The sequence below is a fragment of the Gossypium hirsutum genome, chromosome A12 (assembly GCF_007990345.1).
Source record: "Gossypium hirsutum isolate 1008001.06 chromosome A12, Gossypium_hirsutum_v2.1, whole genome shotgun sequence".
NCBI lineage: Eukaryota > Viridiplantae > Streptophyta > Magnoliopsida > Malvales > Malvaceae > Gossypium > Gossypium hirsutum.
The window spans coordinates 44388655-44413681 of NC_053435.1; the positions used below are offsets into that span (position 1 = coordinate 44388655).

At 29.4% G+C, this 25027-nt stretch overlaps 1 pseudogene; it reads left to right on the forward strand.

Annotated features, from left to right (window-relative positions):
* The first annotated feature begins 9601 nt into the window (after positions 1-9601).
* LOC107924374 (uncharacterized) lies at positions 9602-23336 on the forward strand (annotated as a pseudogene).
* The last annotated feature ends 1691 nt before the right edge of the window (positions 23337-25027 follow it).

Consider the following 25027-nt stretch of genomic DNA (forward strand, 5'->3'; position numbering starts at 1 on the left):
TCCTAATCCATTTAAAAATGCAATGCTCCACGTGTCTTTCAAACTCCAGGTGTCCCTCAAAATAGGAAATTGTTTCTATTTTTCATTAGATTTACCTTTGTCAACACTGGCTCATACAATCACTCTCAACAATTACTTTTTTTAAAGCTTTTCTCAGCGGTTAAATGTAAGTCATGTCTTATTGCTTCTACTATTCTCATGAGAGCTAAATCAACAACAATCATCTTCCCATTCAAATCTCTAACAATGATACTTATACCAACAATCCCTTCCTCACTATTATAGCCACCATCACAATTTTTCTTCAATACATAAACTAAATGATTTTGTACTTCTGCAAGAACATTAATTCCAAATATTGCACTTGACTTACCTAAATTTACTTTTTGGTCAGAAGCACTACAATATTCCCCAATAATCCTTGCCAACACCAAGCAATTCCCTTCTTCCACCCTTATGAAAAAAAAGAGAACCATATGCAAAAAGAATTTGAAATAAAAAGACCAAGCTGACTTATTTTAATTCTCTGGAGAGATCTAAACTCAATTGCCTTAGGAACCACTCTTTAAAGGACATCAACAATAAATAAAACCAAAAAAAAAGAGACAATGGGTCTCATTATCTAAAACCCCTAGTGGGTTTAATTTACCACAATTTTCACCATTTAAGACTAGCTAATAAGACACCAAAGTGACACATCTTCTGATCCAACCACTCCATTTTTTTATCAAACCCAATTTGAGTCATAATCTCTTCTAAAAGCATACATTCAACCTTATTGTAGGCCTTATTCAAATCTAATTTGATTCCCACCACTTATCTCTTCCTCTTCTTCCTTAGTTCCTAGAAACGAAAAATTTCATTCTCAATAATAACATTATCCTAAATCCGCCTCCTTTCAATAAAAGCACTTGTCAAGTTATAATTCCTCCAATAATAGGCCTCAATTTAATCATAAAGATCTTGGAAATTATTTTATAAGAAAAAATACGAAGACTAATTAATTTGAATTGGGTGAATGCTTCAAGCCTTTTAACCTTTTAAATAAAAACAATATCAAACTTATTCATTTCCCTTAAAAAGTTTCCTATTCAAAAAAAAACTTTTAATGCATCTCGCAACATCATCTTTTGTTAGGAAAGTTGTTGTTGTTCGTTCCATGTCCTGTAATAATGAACCTATTTTGTTTGTTTTCTTGGGTCATTACTTGGGCCATCATTTTGGGCCCTATACATGTTTCGGTTGCTCTAAGTTCGGTCCATTTGAATATGGCACATTTGAAAATAAAAGCATAGGTCGACTTTGGTACTAAGTTTCCCAATCGAATTTTTTGAGGTGGCTTTATAACACATCATACCTAATCCGATCGCCGGACTCGAGCAATACTGTGTTACAAATAAATACAAAACATTCGATTACATTTCATAGTCCAAATTTTCAATTCAATAACAATTTATTCATATATGATCAAGAACAAAATGTAATACAACCAAATTTGAGTCTATATCAAGCTTACGAAAACTTAAAACTAACTAGATATCAATTAGGGATCAAACTGAAACAAAAACAAAAAGATAGGAAATTTCTATAAATAGGGGTCACACAACTGTGTCCCTTGACCGTGTGAAAGGCTGAGACCATGTAAGATGGGATATACGACCGTGTGGGCAAGCCATGTAACAGCTTGATGCCATGTGGAGTTAGAGTCACATGATTGTACGAACAAACCATGTAACTCACTGACACCATATGGGTCAAAAGTGTAAATATTCAAAATATGTCACATGACCGTGTAAAAGACTGTGGCCGTGTGTCCCAAAATCACCCTACACGTGTAGACCACACAGCCGTGCTATATGTTCGTGTATGGCACACGATCGTGTGCCATGCCATGTATTAGGTCGTGTCTACTTATAGAAACCTTCCAAAACAAACTTTTAAAACCTAATTTACTTATAAAAATCAACCTAAGTGCCTAACCAATATGCCACATTTGGCACATCAATCCAACAATTTAAGTTCAAACATAACACCATATTTAAACCAATCCAATATGCCTTCCAAGACACCACAATTTCATTAACATTACATACAACATTTAACTATTTATAAAAACCTACAATGATTCACTATTAACTATACAAGCAGGCACAACTCCTTACCAAAATCATTCAGCCCTAGCATATGCATACTATTCATTCACTAAGCTCATTTCAAAATATGTTACCTCATCACCATTTAATATTTATAACATACATACTTAACAATCCACAAAGATTACCAAATACAAGGATCATTACCAACTTATAACTATATACATATTCACAGGAGATTTAAAATGTCAAATTCATCCAAAACATAACATATACAACTACATATGTAACAACCTGTTTCCAGTGACATCGAAACAGTGGTTTCTGGACCACAAATTCAACCAATAAATTATTACTTTATTATTATTTTAATTTCTATGGGATGTTAGTAAGGTCATATTAAAATTTCGTTAAGAAATTTTAATGTTTGCATGATTAATTATGTGAAAAGACTAAATCGTAAAAAGTGTAAATGTAGAGTTCCACTAGTTAAAAGGATCATATGGATATGAAACGTTAAAGTGATTGGACTTAGATGGTAATTAGATCATTTCTATAGTTAGTGGATATTCATAGCAAGGTTTTGTTGAAATTTTGAATGTTTTTAAAGGGCAAAATAGTAAAATGGTAAATAAAGATAAAAACAAATAGTCAAAAATCATCATCTTCCTCCCATTTGTTTCTTCCCAACTGATTCATCAATAGAGACATAGCTAGGGTTCGACCAAGCATTTTTTCACTTGCATAGTATGTAGTTTTGTCCCCTTTTTAATTATTTTTATGTTTTCGGGATCGTTTTAGCTTAATCTAACTAGCCCAGGGATTAATTTGCAAAACTGTTAAAGGTTGAGGGACTTGCTATGAATATTTTTGAATGATTTTTTATTTTAAATGGTAGATTATGAATCCTTGTTGATAAATAAACAAATTTTGTAAAGTGATTTTTGATGAAATTTGCATTTAGGGGTTGATTTTTAGACATGATAAAAGTTCATGTTAAATTTATGAAATGATGATTAGTATGGATTGGCTTAAGTCGCTAGAGAATTTAGTTAGCTTGAATGAAGGATTAAAATACTTAGATTTCAATTATTGAGCTTAAGAACTAAAATGTTAAGGGCAAAATAGTAATTTTGCATAAATATGAAATGTGGACTAAATTGAATACTAGAAGTATTAAATGTATTGAAATTTTCTATTTAGATCAAGATAGACCACATATGGACCTAGATCGAGGCAAATCAAAAGCTTCAAAATAGTTCGTTTAACTTCTACGCCCTAATTGTCGAGGTAAGTTCATATGAATAGTTATCGTTTTAATGCTATTTGACATAGTATGTTAATATGTTATTTATCTTGCAAATTGATCGATATATAAATAAATCAATGATATGATGGTTATTGAGTCCTAGTTGAACCTTAGGAATTTGTAGGATACAAATGACATGTCATTAGAGATTTCATGTTTCGAGTGTTGGTCTTGAATGTCCTACCAATGGCTGAGGTCCTACATTTGTTGCGAATACTCCATAGCTCGAGTGAGCAACATCATGTAGCTTGCATTTTGACCCACAACTTGTATGAGTAATGATATAAAGGAAAAGTTATAGTTATAGTTATATGTTTAAGCACACTTCGTGTGAGCTTTCCCAAGCATCCGATGATATTCTAGATGGTTCAATGGGCAAGAAAAGGGATTGAAATGGTAAGTTTTCTTGTGAAACTGTGCACATGCTCATGAAAAGGGTGTATGAATCAAATAATGTATTTTCATATGAAAATGATGTATCATGTGGTTAATCCAAATGAGTTATGTGTAAATGCACTAATTGTGTATTGATGATGATGTATAGGCTTGAGCCAAGCTTGTGGTTTGGGTTATATTGTGCTTATGTTTAATGTTATTTAATAAAATGGTAAGTTATGTTTCATTTTCTACAAACTTACTGAGCATTATGTGCTTGCGTAGTTTCTTTCCTATGTTTTATAGATTATCGAAAGCTCAATCAGTTTGGAAGCTCGTCGAACATCTATCACACTATCCAGCATAAATATCGATATTTTTTTAATGTTTTAACCAAGGTTATAATGGCATGTATAGGTTTAATTATGATGAATGTTTAGTTGGTGGATTGGCTTGTATAAGTTATGAATTTTATCTTGGTTTGGTACCGTTGATGCTTTGGTAGTTTGTGTCATTGTGCTATTTTATGATACATGTTTTGTATAGCTCAAATGGTATGTATTGGATTGGTAAGATCATGGTCAAGTTATGGCATGTTTTGGAAGGTATTGAACTAGATATGGGTGTTTGAAATTCAATAAAGATGATATGTTTACGTAAGTTTTGATGATTGCTTTTGAGGTGCCTTTGAATGACATATTAGTTAGTTGAATTTGGACCTTTGGGATGGCAAATATATGCATGTTTAGGTATACTTTGATTTCTTGTAAGTGTGCACAATTTGTTCAAATGGTTATGCATGAATTAGTATAGGAAATGGCTTGATTTTAGGCAAAATTATGTCTACATAGCCTTAAACACGGGCGTGTGACTCAACCATGTGTGACACATGACATGGCGACATGGCCGTGCGTCTCCTGAAGGCTCCTTTGTATGCAAGTCAATGAGTAATACAGCCTAACACACGCCTGGCATACTGGCATGTAGGGCAATTTTAAGGGTTACACGACCTGGCACACGAGCGTGTGACATGACCGTGTGATCCTACGCAGAGAGTTACACTAGTAAGGACACAGGCTGGGACACAGCCATGTGTCCCTAATTCAAGGTTACACAGCCTGAGACATGGCCGGGTGTCTCAGCCGTGTGACCCCTGTATTCAAAAAATTGTAACTTTTTCATAAACTTTCCAAATGATTTCAAATTAGTCTCAAATTGTTTCTAAGGTGTTTTTAGGGCCTCGAGGGTTTGATTTAGGGACAATATGTTTGTGATGATTGGTTTATAATATGTTTATGATAGTATATGAAATGTATGTTTAAATTTTTGTTTGTACGGTAATGCTTCGTAAACCTAATCTGACGGATACGGGTTAGAGGTGTCACAACATAACTTTCTTAGGTACATGCCATGACCAAACCAAAATTATCACCAACCCCTGAGTCTAGGATTACCGTTGGATGTTGAAGTTGACGATCAATCAAAAAGTACCTAACCTGCGCACAAAAAACAAAATCATACGCTAGGTATATAACTCAGTGGTATTTCTATAATCTAAACATTTAAACAATATATAATACATTCAAATGCATGAGTTAAAATAATAGATGATATGCAAACCAACATGTAACTTTCACTTGTTCATAACTTCATTAACCAGCCTTACAAACATACTAATATGAAACATCACATTCCATTTCATATTCATTGAGATATCAAGCATTAATATCCCATTCCATTTCAATTTCCATCATATGCATTCAAAAATCATAATCATCTTTCTTTCAATTTGTTTCACATATCATAATTTCGATTCCCATTTTTATTTCCCTATTAATATGACTCGGACTCAGATGGATACAAGGATCCAACCAACACACCAATTTGGCACCTAGTGTCTATTAGATAAATCCGCAATAATAAGTGGCATCCTGCGCTGGTCGGTAAAAAACAACAAATAGATTTGCCCAGCATTAGTCGGTATAATCAAAAAATTGGGTGCTTAGCACTCCCTAACATGTAGTCATAAAACCCTGAACTCTTCCTGTCTTATGGCATGTCAATTATACCCGACCTTGCCCGAATAGTTAATAAGGTAACAATTTCTCACATTCATTTATAATCAATTCTTCGTTCCAATATCATAATCACAATAACAAATCCATAATTCTCATTTATAACAACATAGTTCATCACAACTTAGCACAACTTCACATTTTAAATAATATCCAATATTTATGAGTCTATTCAATTCAGGCTTTATTACAAATAGCCAATTCAATCACATCATTTCAACCCACTGAATCAATTATCACTCACCTTATGAACTTACCATACAATTTAACATAAAAAAGCTACAATTGAGATGGTTCGGATTATAGAAACACAAACTGTAAACTCCAAGCTATTCGTAGACGACTATCTTTTCCTTTCTTTTTTGAGGGATTCGAGTCAATGTTAGCTACAGATTAAAGAAAACATACACAATTATCAATATACAACCAGTTTCACATTCAATTGCTAATTTATGTAAATTTTGTATTTTATTCAATTTAGCCCCTAAAACGGATATTAGCATAACTTTCAAATTTAGCCTCCAATTTTTATGCCAATTTCACTATAGTCCTAATTAAACATCCTATTTTTCATTTCTACCACAAATTTAGAAATTTATGCACTTTACTCCTTATTGAACAGAACCATTAATTGACTTTACAATTTAATCCTTTTTCAACTCTAAACTTAAAATCTATCAAATTAACACATAAAGCTTCAACTAGTCATCCATGGAAACATTCTCAATCTTTAACAGCACCAAAAAAATAAGTTATGAATTAGCTAGCTTAAGCTATCGAGATACAGGAAACATAAAAATTACAATAAAAATAACTAAATTGAACTAATCAAATTAAGCTTGAAACTTGAGAACCCTAAGGCCGTGGGTTCTTCCTTCGTCCTTTTATATTTCAGTGTTGAAAAAAAAAAAGAAAAGAACATTGGCTTTCTCTTCCATTAAGTGTTTTATTTTTATTTTATTAATTGTTATTATTTTATTAAAATTTTATAACATTTCTCTTATAAATATAAACCAAGCTACTGTCCACTAACCTATAAGTGGGTATAATGATCATTTTATTCCTTAATTCACTTCTAATTATTATAAATATATAGTAATATGACACTTTTACAATTTAGTCCCTATACCCTTATTAATCACTATTTTGACCAAATTACTTGTCTGAAATTCAATTCACTTCTAACGTAACTCCGTAAATATTTAATAACAATATTTGCGAGTCTGATTTGCATAAACGAGGTTCTAAAACTGCACTTTTTGACACCACTGACTTTCGGGTCGTTACAAGCTTGATAAACATGAAAGTCTTATTATCTTTTGGTGATTGAAGTACTACTTTTTAGAGATAAATATCATATTTATTCAAGGAAATTCTTCAAGGACTTATGTAACACCCCTAACCCGATCCAGTCGCCGAACCCGAACTACAGAATGCTACCACAATCACCAGAACAATCACACACAAATTATATCATTCAATTAGATTTAAAAATAAAAACATTAAACCATTACAATCACATGCACATTAGTATTTATGAATATAACTAGAACTAAATCGAGCTTTTAGATACAATAGAATAGATTCGAGCATGATTAAGGACCAAAATATATTTTTTTCAAAACTTTAGAAATAGGTATCAATACTTATTGAATTCGTTTTGGCGTTTTGCCAATTTGGAATTTTGAAAACAATACATATTTATTGATACCTTTAAAAGTGTCATTCTTTGACAAATAAGTATCAATACTCTTTATACGTAGGATACCGCGTCAATACTTAACGATCCGTCAAGAGTTTTGGCGGAAAAATGAACTCAAATAGCTTAATTAGGTACACTTTTTTTACGAGGAGCTTAATTGATTTTTTTAAAATTATTTTCGGAGGACTAATTTGACATTTTAACATTTTCAATACCTGATTGAAAAAGAAATTTTAGCTAATACACAAGGGTAAATACATAAATTTTAATAAAATATTGTAATATTCACATTTTAAATAATTCACGTACAATTACATATCAATATATTAAAATAGAAAAATATTATTTATTTTGATTTTGATTTTTCATTGATGTTAAGATTCAAAATTTATGCTATCTTTCATTGATATTTTGAATTTAAATTTATGATTTCATATTGGTACATTATGAAAATTATTTTAATTATATTTTAAAAAGTAATTGAATTGTATTACTACATTATAATTTAATAATATTACATGTGTAGCCCCTGAAATTAAACCTAGTATATATAAAAACAAGAATTCAATTTTTTAAACTTTTCATGTTTTTAACATTCTATTTTCTTTTTTAATTAATAAAAAAAGCTATAAATATGATAAATTAATAAACTATTAAACAAAAATCTAAAAATAAATATAAAATTCAAATTCAATCCCAACTTCAGTCGGACAAAATGCGAACCTTTTCATACTACAATATTTTCGTAGTAAAATCTGCTTACAGATTAGTGCATGCTAAAGAGGTTGAGACTGAGGGACTACATAGCTAAGAGAGAGACAAGTTGTGTATCAGAACGCCGAATAACCCTTTGGAGATTAATTTTACCTAGCAAGGTTTGTTTTTTAGCTAAAGATTGCTTCATGATCTGCCACCAATAAGTGTGCAATTTGAGGGGGTGCAAGGTACTGAAGATGATATTCACCCTTTTATGGACATGCGTTGCTTTCAATCAGCCCAGTTTCAGCTTAGTTAGAGGGCACCAATTTGATTAGATGTTTGATTAGAAGTGGTTACTATGATGGAAGCCTAGCAATACTCTTCAAGGCCCACTGGCTATTTGATTTATATGTTTGATATGTCAAAATCGAGAGCAATGCTTTATTGGTTATTGGAATATGTAATATCATAATAATAATGGTAGAGGTTTATTCTATTCAAAAGTCTATGCGGCTAAATCTCATTTATAAATTCTGTTTATTGTAAATATAAATTCAAATTTGAGTATAATTTTTTTCGTATCCTATATGAAATTAGACAAAATTTCATTTAGTTGTATCATTATTGAATTAATTTATGTCATTTGATAAATAATGAAAAAAGAGTAGGATTATTTTGAGAAATGGGAAATTTAAAATGTTTGGGGATGAAAATGGAAAAATGTTTATAATACTTAAGCCGAATCAGATGCAATTTGAAAGATTTTGTGCGCTCATGGATCGAGGCTTAACGGAAGAACTTTATAAGTTTCGAAAAATTGAATATCCAATGAAAGAAATTAAATTTCAATTTATTTGTAGAAACATATCAATTGGTGGAACTACCGATAAAAGAAAAGGATGTCGAACTTAGTTTAGTTATTTAAGCTTTTTTTTTTTTGTGTGTCCAATTAGGTACTTGAACTTAGCTTCATAATTCAAATTGGTTTAAATAAGTCATTCATTGTAAATATTAATTTGAAAAAAAAATTAAATTTAAGTACCAATTTAAACTAAAAAATTAAATTCAAATATTTAATTGACCCAAAAAAATTTAGTTACCAATTTAAAACTTAGGAGGAGGTTTAAGTTGGTGGTAGTCAATGGCTAATCAGTTATCTAATTATGGAATCATTGAGCAGTCTAATGGCAATACTGCCACGAAAAGATGGTAAAAACTCTTAGAAAGGAAATAATATTGGACTTGAAAAAAAGAAGTGATTTAGTGGGCTAGATCCCAGCCAATTGAAAACCTAATCCAAATAAGCAGCCCACACAATAGAAACGTTGATGATCTCTCAACCACCAATCCAGCAACAAGAAATTCCTCCCTCCACAAATTTCATCAAATAAAATTGGGGTCAAAATAAATCGACCATTTTTTGTTTCTTGGAAAGTTTTCAGTTTCCCACCCTCTGTATCCCTACAATGACCACCTTACCTTCACAAAACCTGCAATCGGTGCGACCTCTATATTTTTCTTCAATTAATTCTCTTAAATTTGGATCTCAAATTCCTTCATTAAAATTCCCCATTTCTTCTCCTATAAAACTAAAACCAGCCAAGCTTTTCACATGCAATAATGGCACCAACAACTCTGGGGTCGTGGGAAAAGCCTCTACCTCTGAATTCAGTGCAGATATAGGTGACGTCCTTGGGGATGTTACCATTTTCACTGCTGCTGATCAGCCTGTCTTTCTCAAAGACCTTAGGGACCAAAACCAAGTAAATTTTACTCCTTTCTTATTGCTAAAAACTTGCTCCGATCTTTGCCTTTTATTAATTTATTCTCTTTACCCCCAACAGGGAATTGCAGTTGTTGCACATCTACGCCATTTCGGATGCCCTTGTTGGTCCTCACTTGACTGGGCGTTTATTTATTTATTTATTTATTGTATGTGTAAATTTATATGATTCATTGCTAAACAAGTTATGTTCTTTGATTCATTATTAGCTGGGAACTTGGTTTAGAATTGAAAGAAGCAAAAGCAAGATTTGAATCAGCTGGAGTTAAACTGATTGCAATCGGCGTTGGTACACCTAACAAAGCACGTTTGCTTGCAGAACGGGTACCATTGATACCAAATTTATTATTATTATTATAATTATTGTTGTTAACAAATTTCATAAGTTGGCTCACTGAAATTGATTCAGCTACCATTTCCAATGGATTGCCTTTACGCTGATCCAAACCGAGAGGTAATATCAGTGTGTTAATGGATCCATATTTTCCCTTTAATTGGTTTTTTTAACATTCTCCTTTTCAGGCATATGATATTTTGGGCCTATATTATGGCTTTGGTCGTACATTTTTCAACCCAGCAAGTGTACATCTCTTTTCCATTCTCTGCAGTATTTTGTTCTCGATTTTTCAGATTTCAGTAATTTTGGACACAAACATCTATTACATTGATGGAGTGTAAAAATAAAACAAACACATGCTTGTCAATCATACACTGTCTAGGTCGTGCAGACTAAAGTGTTTTCAAGATTTGAGTCCCTGCAAGAAGCTGTAAAAAAACTACACAATTGAGGCCACCCCTGACGAAACAAGTAGTGTACTGCAACAGGTAAGCCTAATTTCATTTTAGCTTGTATAACCCTAAATTCACTGTTATAATATAAGTTTTCCTCTTTGATACTATCAAGGAGGGATGTTTGTGTTCAAAGGTAACAACTGTTAATATGCTCATAAAGATGAAGGAACCGGCGATCATGCACCTTTAGATCAAGTGTTTGATATATGTTGCAAAGTTCCGGCATGATGATAAAGTTAAAATGTATAGAATTTGAGATTTAGTCCCTGTATTTTAAAAGTTTAAAATTTAATCCTCCTACTCTTTTAATTTAAAATTCTTAATTCAATCATTACCATCGTTGGTAGTTTTTGTCTACTTATTATAGACTGATATAATAAATATATTAGATTGATTTGAAAATGTATAGGCATGATATTACAATTATATTGATAAATTCAATTTATTTATTGTTAAAATATTAATTATACAAAAAAAATAGTTAAGAAAGTGTATAAAAACTAATTTAAAAATATAATAGTGTATAAAGATCATTTCCCTATTCATACATACACATGGAGGAAATCAAAAGTATAAATAAGGGAATTAAAGGGTATATATAAAAATTTAAAGTAAATAAATTGTTAGGAAAAAAAACTTATAAAGTTTATTTTATTTAATTTTAGAAAATATATTTTAATGTAAAAATACTCTCTTTTTTTTAATATTAAGAACAATATTTCAAGGACCTTACATGTTATATTAAATTTTGAACAAGATGATTTCTTTTTGCTATTTAAATTTGGATTATCCAACAATAAACAACTTAATATGAAAATATTAGATATAATTTTATATTGCAAAAGCTATATAAATTAATTTTTAAATACCCTGCAAATGTAAAATTTTAATATGAATTATAATTTTAATGTTGAAAAACCTTTAGTCTAACTAAAATAATTAAAATACACATAAAATTATTTCATAATACAAAAGAAAAATTTTAAAAAAAACACATTAGAAAGTGTCACATGTTGAGTTTATATAAGATACCTTTAAGAATTATGTTAGTGGTTGAATCATCAAATCATCAATTTAACAATAATCAAATAAAATTTTAAAAATTATAATCCATTGAATCGTCTGCTTTTTTTCTTGGTTTTCAATTTTTTACCATTTCACAGTGGTTTGCTTTATTTCTAATTATATATTACCTATTAAACTGATTAGACCACCAGTTCTTGATTCAATTAATTCAACTCACCGGCATAATCCGATTGTGACAATACTAGATATCTTAATGATTTAAAAAATTGTATTTCCTTTATCCTTTGAACATATAATAAAAAAAGAATAAAATAAATGATATAGGTTACTAAGGCTAGACCTCCTCATCGGCCAGGCCAGTCGGCCCAACCCATGGCCTGCTCAAAAAGTGAGAGGGTTTGGACAAAAATATAAGCCTAAAAAATGGGTTTGGACAAAAAAATAACGCCCGTTTTAAAAATAGGCTGGGTCTCTAGTAAGACATTTTTGGCCTAAGCCCGGCCTAAATTCACTAAATAACAAAAAAATCCGTTATTTTTTATTATTTTAATGATATTTTCTTGTTTTCCTCCTATTTTGCTACCATTTCACTATTATATTGTTACTATTTTATTGTTATTGTTTGAATGTTGTATAATACTTATTTTATTGTTAATTTTGTTATTATTTTAGAGACATTTTCTTATTAAGTTGCATCTATATTAGTATTATTTAAATATATATATATATTAAAATTTATTTTCAATTTGTTTGGAAATATTTATTTTAATATGTTTAGTATTTTTGATGTATTATATATATTTCAAAATTATGCAAAAAATAATATAATATAAAAAATTAATATGGGCAGGCTGGGTCGGACTCGAGTTTTAACATTTTTATTTGGGCCAAGTTTGGGCAAATTTTTGGTCGGGCCCATGCGTAGCAAATGGGTCAAAATTTTTACTTGGGTCCAGCTCAACCCATGATCACCTCTACTAAGGACTAATGTTGACATTGTTGTTATTGAGAAATGTTTTTGAATAAGTGTTTTTAGAAAGTGCTATGGGGAAGTGTCACGGAAAAGTGTGGCTTGTTAATTTTAAGTGTTTGACATTGGTATTAGAATTTGTAGTGGAAAGTTAAAATGTCTATTTTATACATGACGTTAAAAATTAAAAATAAATTATTTTAATTAATATTTAAATAATTTAATATAGTCATACATAAAATATACATTTTAAATACATCTTAATAATTAATAAAATTATTTATAAATTTAATTATACATGAAATATTTTAAAATTTTAAATATAATGATAAAAAAGTATTATTTTTAAATACATTTATTTTAATAAAAATTTCCTTCAATACCCAAAAGTCAATAGGATCAAAAACCCAATTTTTTTATTTGGGTAAAAAAGTAGCTTGCCACCGTGCTTTTTCAACCCAAAGTCGAGTGTTTCGCACTACTTTTCAGATTGAAAATCACTTTTTCACCTCAAAATAGCAATGCCTAATGGGACTGAAATTTAGTGTACCAAATTACGAATTAAAAAATAAAATAATAAATTTTGTGAAGAAAGCATAATTTTATTTTAATATTTTTTTATAATACTATAATCTATACTATTATTAAAGCACTTGAATTAATTGGTAGCATGAGTCAACCGAACATCAATTTAGTTAGGCAAATTATAGAATTATTTTTTTGTAATTAATTAAGTTATATTATTTAAGAGTATTTTAATCTTTTTTATTAAAAAAACATGCATAAAATGATATTTGAACCTATGTTAACTAGATTAGTACAATTTTAAATTTACCACTTAACCAAAGCTTTATTTTAATTCTTTTATACATTTTTATTTTAATATGCACATTTTATTACTTCTATCAATTGCAATTTCGTTTCACTTTCAATTTAATCTAATTTTTTATTTCAATATCGTACACATTTCATGTGTTATAATTAATCAGTTTCAAACCATAAAATTCATTGTTTATTGTATATTATTTTTAATCACACATATCTGTTCTAAATACGTGTATTTCACATGCATATGTATGATAGAATGTCTAGTATTAATAATTTCTTTTAAGAAAAAAGTTGTAAGAAATTAGACGGTTAGTCCAAGTCTCCTAGCGAGCGCCTTGAAATCGTGTGTGTATATCTCTCTCTATATATTGTATAACTATTGTGTATGCATCAATTGTAACAACCCGGTACAGTGGTATCGGAAAGTACAGTTTCAAGTTTTGTTTTAATGAACCAAGTCTGTAATTAATAAAAATATTTACAAAATTATTTTATAAATGAAATTGAATCAAGGATAAGTAATTTAGTTGATTTGAGTATTTAATCTAGTCCAAAGATTAAATTATGAAATTAAATCGCTAGAAATTTTAATTTGAAAATAGTTAAAGGGACTAAAATTAGTAATAGCCCAAAAGTTTAAAAAGGCAATAAAACATGCCAAATATATGGCTAAAAAAAATATGGCTCTTATATTACTATTATTATTTATGATAAAAGAAAATATAAAGTTTAGATCATTTAAGTGGAAGGAGAGAGAAGATTGTCTTCTCTATCCTTCCATTCCATGCACGAAAGAAAAAAAAGAAACAGAGGAAACATTTATTAGGGTTTTCAAGCTTTAGTACACAAATTGGTGAATACAACTTATCACTTTTCTTATAAATTTTATATTTTTGAGATTGGAGAATTTTAATTTAGCTAACTTGTGTATTAATTTATAAAATTGTTAAGGTTTTAGAAAGTTATCATTAATGATTTCTCTATTTTTTTTATGTTAAATTGATAGATTTTTAGTACATAAATGAAAAGAGACTAGATTTTGAAGTTAGATGTTATATTTTTTTCACTCAAAAATAGGAGGAAATGAAGTCAGATTATAAATCTACGTTTAGAATGGAGAGTTATGCTTGTTTTAGTTTTAGAAGCTAAATTGAATGAAATATAAAGTTTGTTTGAAATAATAATTGATTGTGAATTTGGTGAATTATTGATGGTGTTATTTGTTTATGTTAATTTGTAGCTACCGATGATCCAGTTTCCTCAAGAGCGAAGGAAAAAGCTTAAGTCACTGACGAATAGTTCAAAATTTCCTGTAAGTATCACCATAACTCAACTTATTATTTATTTTTCCTTTTATTTTCATTGTTAGGTAAGTTAGGAAAATGAAGGAAGTTACACATGAGTGGCTGTCTAGAAATACGATATTGAGATTGATTATTGTGATAGAGAGTTAATTATATAAAAATTTGAAATAGTATAATTTAATAAAGTTGCGCATTTAGCTTGAACATGAGACGAATCATGCCATGTTTTATATGAGATGACATTCAACTGAAGAGTTGTTGTTGTTGAGATCAATAGAATGGAAACTGAAGTGAGAATGAAATTAAACTATGGGTTGTAGTAGTAATTGTTGGGTAAAGTTGAAAATAATTAATGAGTTATAGAATCAAGTAAATAAAATAAAATAAAATTTCTTCGACTATAAGTCGATGAGCACTAGGTGCATTTTCCTTCAAACGTCTCAGAAGTGGCTTTCACAATTACTACTTCGGCTTAGCCGATGAGACCTGGGCGCGAACTGTATATGTTGGATGTATTGATATAGAATTACTTCGACTATAATTTGATGAGCGCTAGGCGCATTAACCATCAGACATACTAACGAGTGTTGGAACTGATTATTGCTTCAGATTAACTTATGAGCGTTCGACACAATTTATTTAGTTCGAAATGTATCAACAAGGCACTGGGTTGCGAATTATAGTATTAATAGGATCCGTAAATTAGTTTGAATCTGAGCTATGTATTAGCAAACATAAATATTGAACATGAAGAATGGTTTGATTCAAATTGGGAATGTACTGCGATATGATAAAATGAGACAAAATGGAATAAGGTTGCATATATCGTTAGCATAAAGTGTTAATAAGTTCGTTAAAATAGATTAGTTAGTTAAAACATTTCATTTGGTTAATTGGATAAATTTTGATTAGGTGTACATTAATGTATTGGATAAACTTTAATATGAGACATACTTGAATTTGTTTAAAAAAGAAACAAATCAACTGAATCCAATTATTTAAATTTCATGCAATATTGAGTAAGTTATAGTAATAACATTTGAAATTAATACTCACCAAATGGTCTTGTGTTCATATGCAAGCTAGGTGTATTTTGAGATCTTGTACTCAAAGTCATCAACATCCAACCTACAAAGTTTGTATATTTTGTTATGTTTCAAGTTGGCATGTACTTGGTTTTTAGTAAAGTCATTTGGCTATAGTTATGTATGTGTGACATAAAAAATTAACTTTTTGGTTGCTATAATTATAATATTATTAATCAATTAAATAGTTTTAATATGATATACTTAGTTTGCGGTATGTTTCAAAATATCAAAGTGCTGAAAATTGATTTGGGGGATGATTTGAATATGGATATATTGTGAAATATATTTTTTGCAATTATCTACTAATTCTTGATTTATATAGTAATTTTTATTTCAATTATTAGTCCCAAATACATTATAAAATTCAATATAATTCATATGACTTCTTTATTGACATTTTTCACAATTGCCTTAAAATGTTATAATTGTTCAATTTAGTCCCTAAAATCGAAACAAACTTATTTTCGTAATTGACTCAAAAACCCAAATTCTCAAATGTTCAGCCATCTCTAAACAGCCCTCTAATTCTGAAATTTCTCAAGAACACCCTATCAAAATTTACTTACATTCAACTTAGTCCTTAAACTTAAAAACTATACAAAATCACTTAACAAAATAGTCCAAACTCATCATCAAGCTTCAAACTAAACCATTAGCAACTAAAAAGATTCAAGAATGTCCATGATAAATTTTCAAAACTTTGACAGACTCACAAATTAGTTCTTAGGCTAAATAAATTAAATTACAACGATTTTAAAAACATAAAAATTACTAAAAATAAATTTAAGAATTACTCACATGGAAGGCCGATTAAGCTTGAAGAAGAAACGAATATGGCTTCTGAAGTTCTTCGATAATTCGGGTAAAGAAAAACTAAAATGGGTTATATGGTTGGCTTATTTTAATAATATACATATATTTTAATTTAACTTATAAAAATATATTTTCTTTTAAAAGAAAACTTTAAGGCACTAGGGATTAATTGTCATACAAGACCTTAAACAAAAATTTAATTCATTCATTCATCAACCATCAGTTAACAGAATTTAAGTTTTTCAACTTTTATGGTTTAATCCTTTTTCTTTAATTAACAATCAAATCACTAAAAATTTTTGGACCAAAATTTAATATATCAATATTTTAACTCCGTAAATATTTACAGACTCGGTTTACAGAAATGAAGTCTCGAAACTTCATTTTCTAAATCTACTTGACTTTAGAGACAAATCATTTGTATCTAACTCTTTGTTCACTTAGCAAAAATAATCAAAACACAATTCAATATATTACTATATTTGACTAGTAAATATTATTACCTACTTGTCGAATTTGTGGCCCCAAAACTACTATTTCCGACACAACTTGAAAATAGACTGTAATAAAGTGAATGTTTTTTTTTTATATTTTTATAAACTAATAAAAAAATTGTCCATAATGAGATTGAACTAAGAATACTATTCATATAAAAATTTTTCATTTACCATTTGAACTAAAATAATATTTTATTTTCATATGAAACTTTAATAAGTGTATTTTTTATATACATTTTTATATATTTGTGTATATTAATAATAATTTTTATTGAGTTAGTGTCAGTAATTAATTCAACACCAAGGCAGGATTGATGATAAAATAATAATAAACAATTGCATTCATTTAGTATTTTTAATAATGTGGTTTTGTGTTTAAGTTTTATTTTACTCACAATTTAATCTAATTCTTTTTCATTTTAATATCGTACATATTTCATGTGTTACTATTAATTTGTTCTAGACCATACTTTTTTTTATTTATTGTATGTTATTTTTAAGCACACATTTGTGTTCTAAATATGTGATTTACACACGTATACACATGTGACAAAATTTCTAATATTGTATAAATATTCTTCTCTATACATTATATATTCTTGTTGTGTATACTAGAAGTATTTAAATTGTTATTTGGGATTGATCCCAAACTCTTATACATACAAAATAATACTCTTGCCACTATGTTACGAGATTATTAGAAAAAATATGTTTTTTTTAATGAGATATATTTAAAAAGTTATCTAGTGGCCTCTTTGGACCATGATATGGGGAAAAAATGGATTTGGAGTTGAACATCCAAATTCTTTGTTTAGATAATAAATAAAAAATTGGATTCGAATTTAGATAGATACAAGTCTAATTTTATAAGAGTTAAGGTTAAATTGAAAATTTCAAAATCCAACATTGATTAGAAGACATGAATACTTTTTTGTTCTTTTTGTTTTTACATTATCTTCAAAATCCAATAAATAAATAATTTTACTTATAATGTTTTCAGAATTGGGCTGGTGGGTAAACTAATTAGATCACTGGTTCTCGGTTCAATTGACTAAATTATTAAAAAATAGAAAAAAATCGGTTCATTTAGTTTAATTGATAGGTTTGACCAGTTCAGTCGGTTCAACCGGTTCACAAGTCAACCAGTTTGATCCTTTTTTTTTTGAATTGGTACCTTGACCAAATCCCAGTTCAATCGGTATAACCGACTAGTTTAGTTCAGTTTTAAAAAATAGTGACAAAGCTTCATGCATTTAATGTAATACAATAGAAATATTCAAAAATTTTTATTTATACCATAATTCTTTCAATTTTAATTTATAAATACTGTCTTTTAATTTAGACCTACGTAAATTTACTTATTCAATTACAAACTAAATTATATGATTTTATTTAGGTGTAAACAAAGTATAAATGATTTGTATTAATAATACATTGAAGTTGAGAGTTCTTTTAAAATATTTTAACCCAAAAAATTTATAAAAATATAAATATGAAAAGTTGCTTTTTGTTGGTTCAAGAATAATTAAAAAAAAAGTCTTTAAAATAATATACAGAAGCAATCAATTTATCTTAAATTATTCATAAAAAAAGTGGAAAATCATAAAAAAAAAGTGGAAAAAATTATTTTTTCATTCAAAAGCAAGGTTTTTAGAATAGAATTAGTGGTTGAACTGATCTAACCATCAGTTTTTCGGTTTAACCAATTTGATCGGTATGACTAGTTTGACCAATATGTTATGTTCCATTAAATAAACAATTATAAAAATTATAAAAATAAATAAATTGGTTTAACTGGTTCAACCACTGATCAACTGATCTTTTTTTTCAATTCAACTGGTCCATACCGATTCTTGAGTCAACTGGTTAAATGCCTTTCTTCAGACCAATATCTTAGTAATAGTAGGTTCCCAATCCGATAGACAGGTCTAGCCCAATTCAAACAATTATGTTCAAAATCTTCCTAAATAATTAAATTTTAAAAAATATTTTTAAAGCTTAGAATTGAAATCCAAATCTAAATTGGAATATCCAAACAATGAATTAGGATTAATTCAAAATCTTAAAATTCAAATATTTTAATTTCTAAAAAAAATTTAAAAACAATAAATTATCCAAACAATGAATTTTAAAATCTTAAAATTTAAATATTTTAATTTTTAAAAGAAATTTGAAAATAATAAATTACAATATTAAAATATAAAATATAAAATTTGTATGACCAAAATGTGCAGGACAAGACATAATAATTTGGTGTATATCTAATCTAATTTATGAAATAAAGAAATCTATTTATATTATTAAGTTAACTAAAAAATATTAATGGTTTAGAGATAAATTAGATATTTAATATTAATTCTAAATTTCCTTAATGATTAAAAGAAATAATTTTAGCCAAATCACGAGCTAACCATGCATACACTTCTCTTCATACTTAACAAATTTATAAAACTTTAATTCTAATGTATTTAAAACCTAATTAACTTGTTTAAAATATCAATAACTTGTTGTTTTGAACTTAAAATTTTAAAAAGGCTAAATTAGACAGCAAAAAGGAAATAATACTTTTAAATTTAATTAATGAATGGTCAGCGTATAACAAGTAAACCATGCAAAGAAGGAAATATAATATGAGTTGATCTCTATAAACACTTTTTTTTTTTATAAGTATTATGTGTTGTTTTCAACCTTCCTAAATTTATGTGTAATCGTTTGAAATTTTCTGTATAATCGGTTAGTGATATGGAGTTTACAAATTCTAAGTTGGTCATAAATAGAATTTCTACTGAGATGGATGAAAGAATATTGAGACGACACTTTAATGCGTATGGTTATGGTGAAGTTAAACATGTTATTGTCTACTTTAACAAAGCCATAGCTTTTGTTACATTTGTTGATCCTTCCAAGACTCAAATTACCCCTCAACAACAATATATTATTCTTGGTCGAAAAGTAGGTAACTTTTCCTTGTTTCCGTTTTCTACATCTTAATTTGGATATAAGAATTTATTGAGTAGCTGAATAATCAGGTGGAGACGAGACCAGCAAAACCGAAAGTAGAAATAGGGAAGAGGAAGATATTTGTGGGAGGATTTCCTCGATCCATAACAAATGAAGAATTCAAAGGATATTTCGAGAAATTTGGAAGCATTGTTGATGCAGTGGTAATCCATGACAAAAAAACTAAGAGAAGCAGAGGGTTTGGGTTTGTGACATATGAAGCAAAGGAGTCAGCCAACCTTGTATTGCGAACTCATTTCCATCTATTAAACAACAAGAGAGTTGAAGTGAAGAAGGTGACTCCTAGGCAGGAGATGGTGCCAACCGGATTCCTTATTATTACGATCCATATTATCAAACATATTTTTACGCCGTCTGGGTGCCCATTCCTGGATTTTACTGAACCTCACTTGGAAATTTTTGGTATGATTCCTCCATCCACTGCCTTGGGCCATTAATTTTGTGTGGACTGTATCAATCACAGTTTGGGCTGTTATTTTATGTATTCATTCTTGTTTTTTTAAAAGGCTTGCAATTCAAATTGTTACAGCGGAGATAGTTTACAAACCGGAGCAGCAGAGGAAGGCAGACATGAAGAGATTTGTGAACCTTTTGTCATAAGTGTTGCACACGTGTTTAATTGTTTTTTTCAGTTTAAATTTAAACAGGGGAGGGACCTGAATCCTGATTATCAGGAACATTGTTGTTTTTTTAATCTTTTTAATTATGTTGTTTTACTCTTTTAATGTTTTATGGTGGTTTTAAATTTATTTGCATTCTCCAATAATTGTCCTCCTCTCAGTTGTATCATATACATGGGTTGTCTTCTAGGTTTTGGATTAAAATCATAGAAAATTTCAAGGTGATGAAACCAAATAGTGGAGTTAAATCAGTGGGATAATTGTCGTTTTCAATTCATTCTAATGTTCCAAGTCAATGAGTCACACATTCCCCTTATGCTTTATTGTGAGGACAAAGCAAAAGTGGGAATAATACTACAAAATAATCCATATTTCCAGGAGACACCATGGCATCGTAGGCAAAGTTGGGTTTGGAGAGTTATAGATGGGGTGATTGAAAGCAACCCACCAACCAGGCTTAGGCTGCGTTCTTCATTGCTTAAGAGACGGACTTTTCCTTGAAAAAGTGCTTTTCTTTGAAAAGCAATGAAGAACGGCCTTCATTTGGTAGCAAATTTTCAGAAGCTGAGAAGTGCTTTTGGGCAGATGGAGAAGTGAAAAATTTTTAGCTTTTCAGCCAAAAAGTGCTTTTGGCTGGTTCATTTACTTTTTTAGCCACACACGAACGCCCTTCTTTGCTCTCTGCTCTTTGCTGGTTCTTTGCCCTCATCGTTGCCCTCTGCTGGTTCTTTGTTCTGCCCTTTGCTGGTTCTTTATTCCTCTACCCTCTGCTGGTGAGTTTATTTTTTTCTTCTCTTCTTTTCTTCTTCTGTATATTTTTGTTTGTCTGGGATTGATTTTCGTAATTGATTGAAGGTTGAATAGGAGATAACCTTAGGTTGTCAATGCTTCCTTCATCTCCTACATCGAGCGAAAAGAGTAAGAGACAACAATGGTTACTTTCCGGGTAAGTTTTCAACGCTTCGGTTTTATCTAATCTACCCCAGCCGCCCTCTCAATTTCCCTACCTTTTTTACTTCGATTTTCTACGATTTCTCCTCTTTTTAAAAAAATTTTATGCTGAAATTTATCTGAGCATTATTTCTTTGAGAAAATATGGAATGATCTGTAGGTGCCTAAATTTCTGTACAATGGACGTTGACTGTATTATGTTGTGAACATTGAACTAAATGAACTTGTTACCTCTTGACCATAATTTATTTGTCTACATCAGTAAGGTACTGCTATTTTATTCAGGGTTCATTTAAATGTATCTGTATTCATTATATTATGGACTGAAATGGATGCAGTACCTTGAAATTTTGTGGCATTAGCATTGATCTTTGCATCTTAAGTTTTGCTACTGGATTCTGCTATATTTTGACAATGAACTTGGCATGTCTGTTGAATTTAGATTGCTACTGGATTCTGCTATATTTTGACAATGAACTTGGCATGTCTTTTGGATGCAACTTTTACTGGAGTATTTTGCTCTATATACAAATTTCCTTTTGGATGCAACTTTTTCCTTTGTATTGAAGAAGTGATCAAGTAGGTTGCCAAATGTAGGAGAAGGGGATATTGTTTTCCAAGTGCTTAACTGGGACAAAGAGATTGGAAAGCATGGCTTGAACTTTGAAAGGTGATATCATGTGTAACTCAGACCATATTTATGTTTGAGTTCCTTGTTTTAGAAAATGGATATAGCTGTTGCTTGCTGTTGACGATTCTTAACCCAAAGTATTAATGCTTGCTCAGATTCTTAACCCAATGTTTATTTCATGAAAGGTTCCCATCTTAAAGTTGCTTCCTGTTTGCTTCTACCTGCTATTCAGCTGGTTGTGGGAATTAGCCATCCCTCGTGGATTTCTTTGACATTTTTCATTGGAAGCTGTGTTGGGCTAGTGGATTGGTCTTTGGGCTAGTGGATTGGTCTTTGACTAGCAATTTTCTAGGACTATTCAGGTGATTGCTTCTTGACTCTTTGTACATTGTTCTATTTCATTTTCTTTGTCAATGAATTTGATTTTATCATTGGTTAATGTTTTTAGTAGCTTATGTTCTGTTTCTTTTTTGTCAAGGTTGTGGAAGGCTCTCCAGTTTTATGCAGGCTTCAGCATTTTCATGCTTTATGTGTATCAACTCCCTATAGAGTTCTCAAGTATGTTACAGTGGATAACTGATTTTGTTGGTCTATTCAAAATATGTTCAACATCTGAGTGGACTGAAATTTGCTCTTCTGTTTCTCTTATACTTTTTTACATCATGGTATGTACTAGTGTTATTACTATAGGTCTGATTCTGTTTAAAGATTTTAGCTGAACCTTTAAATGAAATGCAATACACGCTAAACTGTTCAATTAAAACTATGTTTGCTTTTATAATTCTAAGTATTTTGTTTTATATTCTCAAACATTTAATCTAAGGGGTGATGAAATAGTTAGTTCGATCCATTGTTAATTGAACTATAATTAACTAAACCGTTAGTTGAATTGAGCTTTTTTCTGTTAAAATAATTAACCGAATCGAACCAACTTCAATTAATTTTGTCGGCTTTCTATTGAATTGTTGTTTATATAACTTTTTTTTTCTTTTGGTCCAAAGTTCATACCATTTTGAAACAGTTATTGGCAAACATTACACTAAAATAGTAGTGTGCATTAAATCGGAACAAAAATATGACAAACAATGTGCATTGTCATATATTAGAACAAAAACATTATAACATTACAATACAATGACAGTTGGAACGAAATTGATAGGTGTTTAATTAATTAAAAATAAAAAATAATTTTTATAATAATACAACCGTGTCAATATCTAATTACAAATATTTAATTTTTATATTTAAATATTTAAATATTTAAATATAGTTTATATATTCTAATTAAATTTTATAAATAATTAATATTAATTACTTAGAAATATTTAAAATTAATATTATATATTAAAATATTAACAATAAGTTATAATAAATTATTTTTTTATATTTTTGCTAAAATATCATAATATTAACTAATCTGAACATTATTTAAATACATATTTGTTACTTTATTATCTCATGTCTAAAATAGACATTTTATTCTTCAAAAGCACTTTTTGACAGCAATGCCAAACACTCAAATTTATCAAAAGCACTTCTGAAAAGCACTTCTCAAAAGCAATGAAGAACTGGCCTTACTATACATTTGTGCATCTCTTCTCTACAACAACTTTCTCTGTTTGCACTCTCTTTGAGACATATAGGGGTCCCTAGGAATGTGGGTATTTTGGTGATGGGTGCTTTACCAAAAGTCTTTTAACAACACAATAGTTGCTTTGCTTTCTTTGTATATATGCAGAGGGTTTTCCCTATTCATGATACCAATATCTTGTAGGGTCTTATCCCTTTGCCAGGCCTATGGACTAGTCCCAGGCTTTTAACACATCTTGATTGATTAATTATCAGAAACTATAAAATGAAACCAAAAAAGAAAATATTTTAAGAAAATCCCAAATTACTACCAATCCAAAAGAAAAAGATGCTACTACTGAACAAAGTAGGTGTAGAAAAAGAATCATATGTGTGAACATGACAACACCAATTTGCCTCTCACCATCACATCTCAAACAATCCAATGGAGTAAGTCAGTTTTGAAATTATACATATTATAATAACCTCATAGTTGTATTCGAAAAATAATTTTAAAAATGAATTAAGTCAAAAATTGTTTGCAATTCATGGAAGAGCTTTTTAAAACTATAATCATGGTAGATATTAAACACATGCATGACAGTGTTCCACAAAATAAAGAGATGTGGTCACACTCATTTTGGTTGCTATACATTTACATGCTTTATCTGTTGACTTTGTATTACATGGTAGCCTGTAAATCCCATCTGGATTTGTTTTGATTCAGTTCCCACATGAATTACCAAATTAATTCATTTCCCTTCATTAATTTCATTGCTTGTTTCATTCATGGTTATAATTGCTTTCCTTCTCTTTCTCCACCCATGAAAATGACTTTGATTTCCTGGGAAAGAAACTCACAAAATTAATTACTTCTATTA